Source organism: Temnothorax nylanderi, unplaced genomic scaffold (genome assembly GCF_030848795.1).
Source record: "Temnothorax nylanderi isolate EJ_2023f unplaced genomic scaffold, tnyl_v1.0 TNYL_tig0425_pilon, whole genome shotgun sequence".
Classification (NCBI taxonomy): domain Eukaryota; kingdom Metazoa; phylum Arthropoda; class Insecta; order Hymenoptera; family Formicidae; genus Temnothorax; species Temnothorax nylanderi.
In genome coordinates this window covers 44254-58234 of record NW_027249487.1, presented here as the reverse complement: position 1 = coordinate 58234, position 13981 = coordinate 44254, and the positions used below count along the sequence as shown (strand labels likewise).

Genomic DNA, 13981 nt, shown 5'->3' with positions numbered 1-13981 from the left:
CTTATAATGTTTTATAAATATAAAGATTTCTTTTAACGTATGTAACATATGTATAAAATAATTTATTGTAAATCAATAACAAATTATATGCTTTTTTATAATTTAATGTTTTTAATTTTTCCTAAAAAAAAATATTTTAGTATTTATTAATGGCTACGTAACAAGGCTTGCTGCAATTTGGCGTCAAGCTGTGTCATCAAGATTTGCTCGGTATTTGGTGTCAATTTGGCGTCAAGTTCTTTCGTCAAGGTTTGCTCGCAATTTGGCACAAATTTGCTGTCGAGCTTTTGTTGGCAAGCCTTGTTCACAATATGGCGCAAATTTGCCGTTGAACTTTTGCTGCCCTGTTTTGCTCGATATTTGGCGTCAATTTGGTGTCAAGTCATGTACACAAGCTTTGCTAGCAAAACACAAGCGTATTGCAGACACAGATCGCACCGAATTTGTCGACAAGTTTTGCGCGTATTTGGTGTCAATTTGGTTACAATTTGCTGACAAATTGTTTACTGGGTGTTTTTTGGGTAAAATCACCAGAACTATTACTAAAAAGTATCAGGAACTATAGAACTCGATTGCATGCGACAAGAACTCCCTTTTATTTTTGATCTGCTGGAAAATGATATGCCAACTTCACAGACACCTTGAATTTTGCCTATTTTTTAAGAAAAATTAACTGTTCCTCTAATTTTTGTGAAGAGTTTATACATATGATTTATTTCTTCGTGTGAGTTGCAAAGCGCGGACTTCTCAATCGCAAATTGCGACATATTGCGAGCTAACGCGAAACGCTCAAGCAAGTCTGTAAGCCGACAATAATTTGCGAAGTGTCAACGGTAAAATCACTTAAGAGTTTAAATGAGAATTAGGTAACATTTGGCGAAACGTGCGAATGACTGCTGCCAGTTTATGCACATTAGTAAGCAGACAATGTCCAGAACAAGGATTGGTTTGCCTAATATGATTATTACAGCGTCAGTGCGCCCCGTAAGCGGAAGCATATTTGTGATAATCATAATATTATATGATCTTGAAAATCACCGGTTGAATAATTCTGATAAACAAAACGTTGCATCAGTATCAAAAGAGATAGCACAATATCATGTTCTAACAATATTTATCTTTGCAGACAGACTTTGCAGAACCCATCAAATAAATATGTAATTATAAATTTATATGTCGATGAAATATAGAAGTACAATTAGAGATAATACTTAATGTATTATATTCAAATGTAGTCATTCTGTCATACAATATCATTTAGCAACTTTTTATCGATGCATAACACGAGACTGATAAAGAGGTTAACGTAAAAGAGGTCGAAGATATAATAGATTTTTAGATGAGCAAAACATTCGTCACGTTACAGTTTATCAAGCAGAATTGAGTAATCAAATAATTATAATTAAAAACTTTATGCATTTATTTATCATTTATTTATTAATAATGAAGATCATTTAAAAAATACTACGTTTTTTTTAATCTTTAATATTATCTATAACTATAATTGCAAGGAATATGTAGAAGATTTGTAATCCATTTTTTTTCAACATGCAATATATAAAAATATGCTTTTATTGTCAACAGTACAGAAATATATATTACATTAGAATATTTCATATACATATACCCCTATAACATTTTCTGCAATTGCAAATGTAGGCAACAAATTATGTTTGCCGAAAGGCCGCAAATGGGAAACATATTTGTTATTGTCAATTCTGTTAGTACACATTTCCGTCAATATGCAACAACCTTTGTGTGTATTGCTGTTGTCAGATTTGCTCTGGTATGACTCTGGAGAGACCAATTGAGGACACAGTATGCTCTGGTTTTGACATTATCGTTCCGTTGGCATTTGTTTCCTTTTTGGCAACATCCCACAACCAAAATGTTTGCTGGATATGTAGAGAAGTTGAAATCCTGATTCGTACAACGGAAGTAATCACATTATCACTGATTTTAAAATGTTTGATGGAAAGGCGGATAATTTGTGACATCGCATTCTTTATCCGGCAAACGCTGACAAGTGGGTAAAGGAGGTACTTCGCAAACGCATTTAACGCACACAGAATTATAATCTGTAGCTTGATTCAACTCATCGCCGCGGTGCATGGTCATATTGCCGAAATGACAAATGTCCTCATCTAAAAAGAACAAGTCTTAATAAGACATCAAGAGACACGGTAGTGTCTCGTGCTAAGTACGCGCGCAGCGCCAGACCGCCCTTTACACGAACGGACGAGTTGCGAGTACCCGAGATTTTGAGACCTCAATAATGACTGAACGGGTCGAGTTCTGACCTGAGTGTTTGCTTTACGCGATAAAATTAACTTTAAGATATTATATAGAGGAAAGTGCCCTATTATGAGACAGGATCCTAATATGAGATATGTTAAGCTAAAAGGCCCTATATAGGCCCTATCTGTTGATCCCACCATGAAAAAACCCCGCCATCTCATATTAGGATCCTATCTCATAATAGGGCACTTTCCTCTACCCCTTCGAGTATTTTATTATTGCATAAATCTAACTAACAAATTCCAAAACCGAAATATCAAAAAAGAATTTAAAAAAAATAGATAAATAAATAAAATAAAATTATTTTTAACGAACGAACATCAAACGCGCTACGGATGTGACGTGTTAACTGACGCGCCAACATAATTTCCTATACTGGGGATAACGATGGCTAAATAAATTATTATCATTTCATAGAATTGCAATAGAAATTGATTTGCGCGTTTCTCGCTTCTTGTATGCAACATTTCTCGCAAATACCTCTCATTTCATGCTATTCAACATGGAGAAAATGAATTTGCTACTATAGTAACTAACATTTTTTTGCTGCGAGAGCTAATTAATTTAGCAATAGCAACAAACTTTTTGCTATTGCAACAAAAGGTTTTGCTACTATTGCTAAATTAATTAGCTCTCGCAGCAAAAAATGTTAGTTGTCACTATACTAACGAATAGATTTACTAATATATTTTGCAAATCTTTTTTCTCCGCGAAAGCACAGTCAATTAGCATCGCTTGAATGTTCAAATGTGTGTCGATGCATCATTTATGTTTTAGTTCAATAAGCAAATTAGCTTGTATAAAATATATCTTTACATTTTTTTCTATGAGTCAATAATTAATAAAATTAATAAAAGACCAGATCAAATTCTCAAGAGTATTAATTATCTTGGATCGTTCAAAAACCATTATATCTCTATAATGTTAAATATAAAACGTACCATGGGATTTTTGTCGGCAGACTTAGAGTTGTTCTCGTTGTGAATAACAGTGTCGTTGTTGTTTTCTAAAAGAACCCGATAATCGTTATTGCTTAGATAACATTGACACACATATATATATATATATATGTGTGTGTGTGTGTGTGTGTGTGTGTGTGTGTGTGTGTGTGTGTGTGTGTGTGTGTGTGTGTGTGTGTGTGTGTGTGTGTGTGTGTGTGTGTGTGTGTGTGTGTGTGTGTGTGTGTGTGTGTGTGTGTGTGTGTGTGTGTGTGTGTGTGTGTGTGTGTGTGTGTGTGTGTGTGTGTGTGTGTGTGTGTGTGTGTGGTGTGTGTGTGTGTGTGTGTGTGTGTGTGTGTGTGTGTGTGTGTGTGTGTGTGTGTGTGTGTGTGTGTGTGTGTGTGTGTGTGTGTGTGTGTGTGTGTGTGTGTGTGTGTGTGTGTGTGTGTGTGTGTGTGTGTGTGTGTGTGTGTGTGTGTGTGTGTGTGTGTGTGTGTGTGTGTGTGTGTGTGTGTGTGTGTGTGTGTGTGTGTGTGTGTGTGTGTGTGTGTGTGTGTGTGTGTGTGTGTGTGTGTGTGTGTGTGTGTGTGTGTGTGTGTGTGTGTGTGTGTGTGTGTGTGTGTGTGTGTGTGTGTGTGTGTGTGTGTGTGTGTGTGTGTGTGTGTGTGTGTGTGTGTGTGTGTGTGTGTGTGTGTGTGTGTGTGTGTGTGTGTGTGTGTGTGTGTGTGTGTGTGTGTGTGTGTGTGTGTGTGTGTGTGTGTGTGTGTGTGTGTGTGTGTGGTGTGTGTGTGTGTGTGTGTGTGTGTGTGTGTGTGTGTGTGTGTGTGTGCGTAGCACGCAAAATTGCAACTCGCGAACTTACGACATCTCGAAAATACGCTGCAACCAGTCTGCAGCGATTGAGTGGAATAATAAACCGGAGCGCAGTTATTAAAAATGTCGCTTACATCACGAAAATCGGGACTGCAATACGGATGTTTAGGCTTCATGCAGAAAGGTTCGACGTTTTTCCCTTAAACCGTAAAATTTTTTATGGACGTAAACATAGATTATACATATTGTTCTAAATTAGGAATTTATATCACAGAATTGTTAGTGTTCACACATTACTGAAAAATAGATAAATATGAATTTAGCTTAATTGTTATTAAACAATTAAGGATTCTAATTGACTGACTATCGTCGTCATAACAATACGACCATTGATTTTAATCAGATTATCGTCAGATTATCAAGACGCAATGTATTGTCATGACGATGATAGCCAGTCGAGTCGATTAGAATCCTTAATTGTTTATTAATTTCAGGCGAAGTAAATATCTTTTATCTCTTATTCGATTTAATTATTATTATTATGACAAATGCAATATATCTATATATTTATGATATACAAGTGTTGAATTATTTGATTTACTGGTTTATTTGTCGATAAATAAGCCAATAAATAATTATTCATCAATACATCGATGTAAGTGTCCATAATAGAGAAGACCGGGGCAAACTTGACACTAGGTTTTTTGCCAATTTAAATCTATCGTTGAAAGTTGCCTTTCCTACTGTAAATGCGTCTTTATGTGCCAGTGTTGTCAATGGAATTTGGTGACATTCTAAGTTATAGTATAATTTCTAGCGCGACATAAGCATTTTCGATGGTAAAAAGTAATTTTTCTGATCTCTCGAAAATTTCTACTCTTTCATCGACTTTTACTCTTATCAACCTATAAACAATAATTTTAATGGAAAATTTGATGCTTTATACGAATCCGATAATCTTTTTTGTATTTTTTCAACATTTTTATGTTTTTGGAGTGACAAAAGTGAAGAACGACGTTTGAGGCAAAGTCGACACCACGCCGTTTCATCGGTTTTCAATAACAAGCGATGCTTGTCATCCGTATAGCTCATGACAAATGTGTGCGCACGTCCGATCGCGAGTTTACCTGCATTAATTGTTTTTCAAAGTATTTCAAACATGAGTTTAAATGAAGATAATTGAAAGTTCAACAATTTTTGTTCTTATTGTTTCCAATAATTGTTTTACTTTATTCCGAATTTTTGTACTTTCTAAGTACATGATAAACAAGATATTTTTATTTTCAGACAATAAAAAAATAAGTTCCAAATTAAATTGTGTCGATCAGGCAAAGTGTCGAGTTTAACCCGGCATTTTTCAATTTGAAAATTTGTCTTTGCGTCACTTTTCCCTTCCTGGGGGCAAAACAAAGCAACGTACAGCTAAACTTTCTTAAGCAATTTTGTACCTGAAGGAACATTCTTTAATGTTACCATTGAATTTGCTTGAAAATTTTAATTAATTGTTGAAAATGGCTTTTGAAAAAATCGTGTCGAGTTTGCCCCGGTCTCCCCTATAACGTATTTAATTGAAAATTGACAATTCGTTTATATTTGTCATACAAATTTTGTGCACTGTATATAAAAATATGAGTGTTGATAATAACATTAAAATCATTCATTAGCATGTATATTACATACATGTACCAAAGTATCTAGCACTGAAAAATTCATAATAACATAAAAGTACCTAGGATTTTATCTTTACCTTCATAGCCCGGCTGGCATACACGGGTTAAATCTGGCTCACTCTCAACATTGAAGTATTCTCCATCTCTAAATTTCTTTCCGTTTACATTACAGATAGCTCTGTCTTCAGAATTTTCAGCTACAAGACGTATATGACTTTATTTAAATGTACATATATATTTTAGGATAGAAATGTCTTTTTTTGTCGGCAGATGGATTGCTATTGTTGAACATGAAATTTAATTATACTAAAGCAATTTTATTGTAGCTTTCTGGTTATAACAAAGTTCGATAAATATATTAGCTAAGAAGGGTATATCGTAAAAATGTAAAATTATTAAAAATTTATATTTTTAATTATAATAATTCTCCCATTGAAAAAGAACATAATTAAGATATAACGAAGCGAACTTAATATAGTATTTAGGTGTATGAAAACCAGTGTTATCAATTTATCGCGAATATATGTAGAAAATTTATAACTCTTAATTAGATTATGCTTACGACAAACTTCCTCTCCGGGACAACAATCGTACGGGGATTGCTTTCTATAGCAACTTCTGGTTTCGCTTGTTCTTGGAAACAATCAACTACCGCACAATTAAACATGGCACTATATGAAAGCAATTACGTAGTTTTAATAAGTGGAATTTAATTATTAAAATATTAAAAAAAACAACAATAAAAAATTGATGTAAAAGTTTTTAATTACTTACATTTTATCATGTCCTGGGAGGCAGGTGCAACCAATGTCACAAGGATTCGCATCTTCCTCTTTGAGTACCTCTCCGATCTCGTACTCTTTACCATTGACATAACACTTGGTAGTGGATCTCTCTTTTAGATGATCACAGTTGTATTTTATCGCGCAACAATCGCCCTCTTTCTTAAACACCGGGATACAACCGAGAACCTTGTAATACGCCAGTGGACCCGGACATTTTGTTTTATCACATTCCTCTTTGCAAAAACAAAGAATTTAAATAATTTAATGCGATATGTTAGTGACTATGATAAAAATGGATGTTTACTAGTCGGATAAGAGAATCGTTCTGTTGTGAGTGCTTATAGAGTTGCGTCGTTATTCGTGTAAAGCCCGTCTCAGATTACGGATTAGAATTGAGATTGGATTGAAATCTGACCAAACAGAATAAAGTTCATTAAATTTGAGATTAGTTTTCTTCATTGTGATTGATTAAAATTCAATCCATTCTCAATTTCAATTCGTAGTGTGATATGGGCTTAACAGAATTTGGAGTGAGATATAGGATTATTCACGAAGTCAAAATGTCAAAGTTCATACAATATTATACTAATGTCCTTTTCTACCATATATAGATTAACTTTAATCTTGGTTTAATTTACTTTTCATCTTTTTCTAATTTTTAAAACTAAAAGAGGATAAAAAGTAAGGCCGAGATTAAAGTTAATCGGTAGAAATGGACGTAAATTAATTTTAAAAAATTTCTAAAAAATGCATATCGTATCGTTATCTAATATCTCTTAAATTTTATTACACTTGGTAAAAACATGCTTTTAGTTGGCAAATTAGTTAATAAAATGATATTAAGGCTCCTGGGCTCTTTCCCGACATCTCATGAGATGTGACGTCAGAAGCGAGAAATGTTGAGAATTGATACGTTGAGAATTCTTGCGTAGTATTTCCAAATAAAAAGATATTTGCTTAAAATAACACTACAGATCACTTCAGCACACTTTGAAAATACTCCGAGTTGAAGTTAAGTCTACCCCTTTCCCTTGACAGTTAATAAACAGCCGTAAAATGAATGTAATACGAAATCTAGTCATGCGCCTGCGCACAAGCCTGCATCGTATCACATTCGTTTTACGGCTGTTTATTAACTGTCAAGGGAAAGCGGTAGACTTAACCTCAACTCGGAGTATTTTCGAAGTGTGCTGAAGTGATCTGTAGTGTTATTTTAAGCAAATATCTTTTTATTTGGAAATACTACGCAAGAATTTTCAACGTGTCATTTCTCGCTTCTGACGTCACATTCCAACATGGCCGCGACGAGTACCCAGGAGCCTTAAGCATGATTTATTATAAAGCATTTATTGTTATACATAAAAATTTTTTGGCGTTGTAACAAATATGTCTTATAAATGCAATACATTGCTAGAGAATTTAGCAGTTACTTAAAACATTTAATTGCTTCGACACTTGTATATTCTTTTCGCGATTTTGCCGTGAATTTATTATTTATATAACTGGCACTGTAACCCGAGATTATATATTGGAATATTTGATAAAAAATAATAAATGACTCAATTATTACCTTACTGTAAGATTACGCAAATGAAATCAAATATTCGAATAACTCTTTTTACAACAATTTATCGCACGTTTTCCGTACGCGTCGTCTTCTCCATCATTTGCGACTCACCTTGATCAACCGCGACTGTGACAGTGATGAACGCCAAATAGGCGTATATCTGAATGAGGGAACGAGAGCCACGACGTATCATGTTCGAGCAGTGTAAAAACTTTCGCGACTTGCGTCAGCGTTGCGTCATTTATACCTTGACCAGTGACCATGGTTTGGAAGTAGACACGAGAAAGACGGTGAATATATGAATGACGCAGATGCAGAGTATTGGAAGAGGGGAAATAGGAGTAAGTATGTGCATACGAGAGTGAATTGAAACACACGCGAGAAAAGGAGTTAGAGAATATCTAGAAGGCGGAACATGCGTGCTAGCTGGAGGAGAATGAAAATGAATAAGAGAGAGAGAGAGAGAGAGAGAGAGAGAGAGAGAGAGAGAGAGAGAGAGGGAGGGAGAGAGGGAGGGAGGGAGGGAGGGAGGGAGGGAGGGAGGGAGGGGGAGAGAGAGAGAGAGAGAGAGAGAGAGAGAGAGAGAGAGAGAGAGAGAGAGAGAGAGAGAGAGAGAGAGAGAGAGAGAGAGAGAGAGAGAGAGAGAGAGAGAGAGAGAGAGAGAGAGAGAGAGAGAGAGAGAGAGAGAGAGAGAGAGAGAGAGAGAGAGAGAGAGAGAGAGTACGCGTAAGCTCGCGTAGAGATGAAGAAAAATTTGGTAGCAATATAAGAAGTCCCCCTATATTTATCTTTATTTTGGATAAGAGTGAAATTACTCACGTAAAATTCAATAAACAGTTGAGAAAAAATATAGTTGCATAGTGACCAATTATTTACCTTAACTTTAAACATTTTTTTATATTATTTTTCTGCATTTTCAATCAAATATCATCTATATCGCAAAAGTAATATCTTTACGTATTATTTCTAATTTGTTTCTGTTCCTATAATCTTGTCACTTTTCTTGTATAACTTACAATGTTAATATTATTATTATTAATATTAATTATTAATATTATTATTATTCTTAGATTACATCCCATTTTCAACGTTAGGGGAAAAACGCGTGTCGTACGAACAAATACTCATTGTTTCTTAGACATTAGAAATGTTATTGTTACTTATATGACAGTTTTCACTCGAGCTATCTAGCTCTGATTAAGAATATAATATAAGAATTCGCAAAGTTTTAACTAGCAGGAAATACAAATCTACTTCCGAAATTTGCCTGTACGTCACGATGACTTCCATTCAACGGACGAATCTTCTTTTAGTGGTAATAATAATATTACCTTATATATTTGGACAAACCGTGAATGATGGTTATGAAGTTTGTTCAGTAATAATAACATTTCCAATGTCTAAGGACGAAAAATTCTAAGAAACAGTGAGCATTCATTCGTATGTAGCCGCGTCTTTGTCCGTTATTGGCTTATAAAATTGTAATAGTGATTTCGCAACGATTAATTCGTAACAAATTATCTATACAGTTATTTTGCACAATAATTTTTGCTTCTTCATATAGCCCAGTCAAATTAAGATTTTTGGATGAAAAAATTGCCGGCGAGCTGGAAATTGGTATACAGGTTCATTTTAGTGTTCTTTTAAACACACTAAAAGTCCCCATACATAGAGCGTGAGCCGGCTGCGCCATCTTGAAAAAAAGAGTACAAAAATGGGTTTTTTGCGAATAACTCGGAAATTATTAGTTTCACTGGAAAGAACATTCAGAGCGAAAATGTAGCTGATAAAATTCCTCGCAATTTGGTTCTTTGTAGAACTTCGTACGACCATTAGTTCCCGAGATAGATTTTTTTGAAGCATCGGCCAAATGAGGAAAAAGCTGTTTCTTCGAGCGTTTTTTCAAAATATCTCAGTTCTGGCTGTCCGAAAGTAAAAAATGCATACAATGAAAGTGAAAGAGAATTAAATTACCTACAAAATGCATTATTTATGTTATACCGGGCAACTAATATTTCTGGAAATATTACGGTTTAAATGAAATTTTGACTTTCGGAAATTATGAGAATAAATATTTCCTCGCAATATAAGTCGGAAATGAGTAGTCCTACGTAAAAAATTGTTAAAATCAAATAGAAAGGTTATTAAATTTTCATTATTTTGGTTTTTGACCGATTTGCATACGACTAATAGTATTTTTGATATCCGTAAAAGAAACGGTTTTTAGGTACACTTCTCAAAATGGCGGACTTCCGAGTTATCTTTTTTAAAAAAATACACATGTTTCTTGAAGTTTATTAAATTATCTTTAAAATGATTTTTTATTTGACCTTCTGTGATGAATACTTCCAGAGATATAGCCTTTTAGATATTTGTTTATGTTAAAAATTTCTTAATAATTTATAGTTTTTTTTACAAAACATGACATAAAATTACTTTAGAAAAAATAATATCGACATTTTTTCAAAAGTTTATATGCATATGTATGTGATCCTGCAGTGGAACCGGTTTTGAAATGAAAGTTTTTAAAAAATTGTCATTTCAATTATGCCTTTCTTAAGAGTTTTCGTAAAAAAATGGGGTTTGCCACACTTTTTTGTAATTTTCTCAGTTTCTATGAGAGATACGTACAAAATGCTTCAGACCAAATTTGAAGCTTATAAAATTTCCTGAAAAACAGTATATTCGGCATTAATATGTGACCAACAATTATACCAACAACAGATGCTAGAATAATGTTGCTCTTTTTTCCTCAGTTTACCGTAATTTTTAATGATTTAAATATTGTCGAAAAAATTTATTTGGAAATTTTTGCGGTCGGCGTAAGTTTCAAATCTCATTATACATGATGTAAGCTTTCCGCTGGTCTTTGGGTTAAATTTTTAAGACGGGTAGTATTCGAGATATAGGGCGTCGAAAGTGGCCGCAACAAATTTCTGTTTCATATGCAGAGGCGAGCACACAGTGCAAGTAAGGGATGCATATTTATTGTTGATATACTAATAATTAAACCAATAAAAACATAAAAAACTGCGTACATAACCTAAAATAAAATTCATAAAGAAATATTAATGTCAAAACGTAAATATAATAAAATACAATAATAATAATAATAATAATAATAAATAATAATAATCCTAAAAAAATAATACAATAACTACACAGGCCCACAAAAAAAGAAAAGTTGTCTGCGCCATGGACTAGACCATGGTATTCCCATGTATTTTCGCCTGCTGAAACCGAATATGACCTCAGTTTTGCCCCTACACGTCAGGATTTTTTTCTACAGCCAAAAAAAAGGTGTTTGTAGGTGCAGTAGTCTCCATGGCACAGGCAACTTTTCTTTTTTTGTGGGCCTGTGTAGTTATTGTATTATTTTTTTAGGATTATTATTATTTATTATTATTATTATTATTATTGTATTTTATTATATTTACGTTTTGACATTAATATTTCTTTATGAATTTTATTTTAGGTTATGTACGCAGTTTTTTATGTTTTTATTGGTTTAATTATTAGTATATCAACAATAAATATGCATCCCTTACTTGCACTGTGTGCTCGCCTCTGCATATGAAACAGACATTTGTTGCGGCCACTTTCGACGCCCTATATCTCGAATACTACCCGTCTTAAATATTTAACCCAAAGACCAGCGGGAAGCTTACATCATGTATAATGAGATTTGAAACTTACGCCGACCGTAAAAATTTCCAAATAAATTTTTTCGACAATATTTAAATCATTAAAAATTACGGTAAATTAAGGAAAAAAGAGCAACATTATTCTAGCATCTGTTGTTGGTATAATTGTTGGTCACATATTAATGCCGAATATACTGTTTTTCAGGAAATTTTATAAGCTTCAAATTTGGTCTGAAGCATTTTGTACGTATCTCTCATAGAAACTGAGAAAATTACAAAAAAGTGTGGCAAACCCCATTTTTTTACGAAAACTCTTAAGAAAGGCATAATTGAAATGACAATTTTTTAAAAACTTTCATTTCAAAACCGGTTCCACTGCAGGATCACATACATATGCATATAAACTTTTGAAAAAATGTCGATATTATTTTTTCTAAAGTAATTTTATGTCATGTTTTGTAAAAAAAACTATAAATTATTAAGAAATTTTTAACATAAACAAATATCTAAAAGGCTATATCTCTGGAAGTATTCATCACAGAAGGTCAAATAAAAAATCATTTTAAAGATAATTTAATAAACTTCAAGAAACATGTGTATTTTTTTAAAAAAGATAACTCGGAAGTCCGCCATTTTGAGAAGTGTACCTAAAAACCGTTTCTTTTACGGATATCAAAAATACTATTAGTCGTATGCAAATCGGTCAAAAACCAAAATAATGAAAATTTAATAACCTTTCTATTTGATTTTAACAATTTTTTACGTAGGACTACTCATTTCCGACTTATATTGCGAGGAAATATTTATTCTCATAATTTCCGAAAGTCAAAATTTCATTTAAACCGTAATATTTCCAGAAATATTAGTTGCCCGGTATAACATAAATAATGCATTTTGTAGGTAATTTAATTCTCTTTCACTTTCATTGTATGCATTTTTTACTTTCGGACAGCCAGAACTGAGATATTTTGAAAAAACGCTCGAAGAAACAGCTTTTTCCTCATTTGGCCGATGCTTCAAAAAAATCTATCTCGGGAACTAATGGTCGTACGAAGTTCTACAAAGAACCAAATTGCGAGGAATTTTATCAGCTACATTTTCGCTCTGAATGTTCTTTCCAGTGAAACTAATAATTTCCGAGTTATTCGCAAAAAACCCATTTTTGTACTCTTTTTTTCAAGATGGCGCAGCCGGCTCACGCTCTATGTATGGGGACTTTTAGTATGTTTAAAAGAACACTAAAATGAACCTGTATACCAATTTCCAGCTTGCCGGCAATTTTTTCATTCAAACGCCCAAAATTAATCTAATTTGACTGGGCTAATAGAGGAAGCTTTGTTTTCGTAAATTTCGTATATGAACATTTGATTGCTTATAAAGTAGAGTCTAATCAACCAAATTTAAAAGAATTATATATAAAATAAGGGTAGAAAAAACCGAAGAAAAGATTGTTTTTGAGTTTTTGATGCCAATATGTTCAGAGTGTTCTAAAACGTCGAAAAATTGTGTTTAAAAAAGTCCGCGCGCGCGCGCGCGCGCGCGTGTGTGTGTGTGTGTGTGTGTGTGTGTGTGTATGTACGGATTTGATGTCCGTGGCTGCTCTAACTTCCGCAAATTTCGAAATATCAGGGCACGTATTATGGAACTTTTCGGAATGAATTCCGATCGGAATTATTCCGTTTTCCCTAGAAAAGACAATAGAAATCTAAGAAATAACTGAACAATTCCGATCGGAATCCATTCTGAAAAGTTTCATAATACGTGCCCAGGATGAATTTTTTTTAATCGATAAAGTATCATGTAAGGAAGGTTGGTATTGAATTTGGCAATGATCGGTAAAGGGGTTCATTTTTTATAAAATTTTGAATTTTTTGAAAAATGTCTCCGGGCAGCTCTAACTTCCGTAAATTTTGAGATATCAGGTTATTTCTAATTCTATTATATTTTTTAGTCTTTTCTATTTCTATCCCTATTTCATATATAATTCTTTAAGATTTGGTTGATTAGCAGCTTTATACGCGATCAAAGGTCCATAATTTTTTTAGAAATGCCTATGATAGCTCTAACTTCCGTAAATTTTAAGATATCGGGCTATTTCTAATTTTATTATATTCTTCAGTCTTTTCTACCCCTATTACATATATAATATAATTCTTTAAGATTTGGTTGATTAGATCCAGCTTTATACGCGATCAAAGGTCCATATGCGAAGTCCATATATGGACCATGTAGCCTGAATTCTCAAAGTCAACATCGATTTGATATT

The 13981-nt window shown here is 33.5% G+C and overlaps 1 pseudogene; it reads right to left on the bottom strand.

Annotated features, from left to right (window-relative positions):
• Positions 1 to 1805: 1805 nt before the first annotated feature.
• On the bottom strand, positions 1806 to 8343 carry LOC139782569 (kielin/chordin-like protein; annotated as a pseudogene).
• Between the last annotated feature and the right edge of the window lie 5638 nt (positions 8344 to 13981).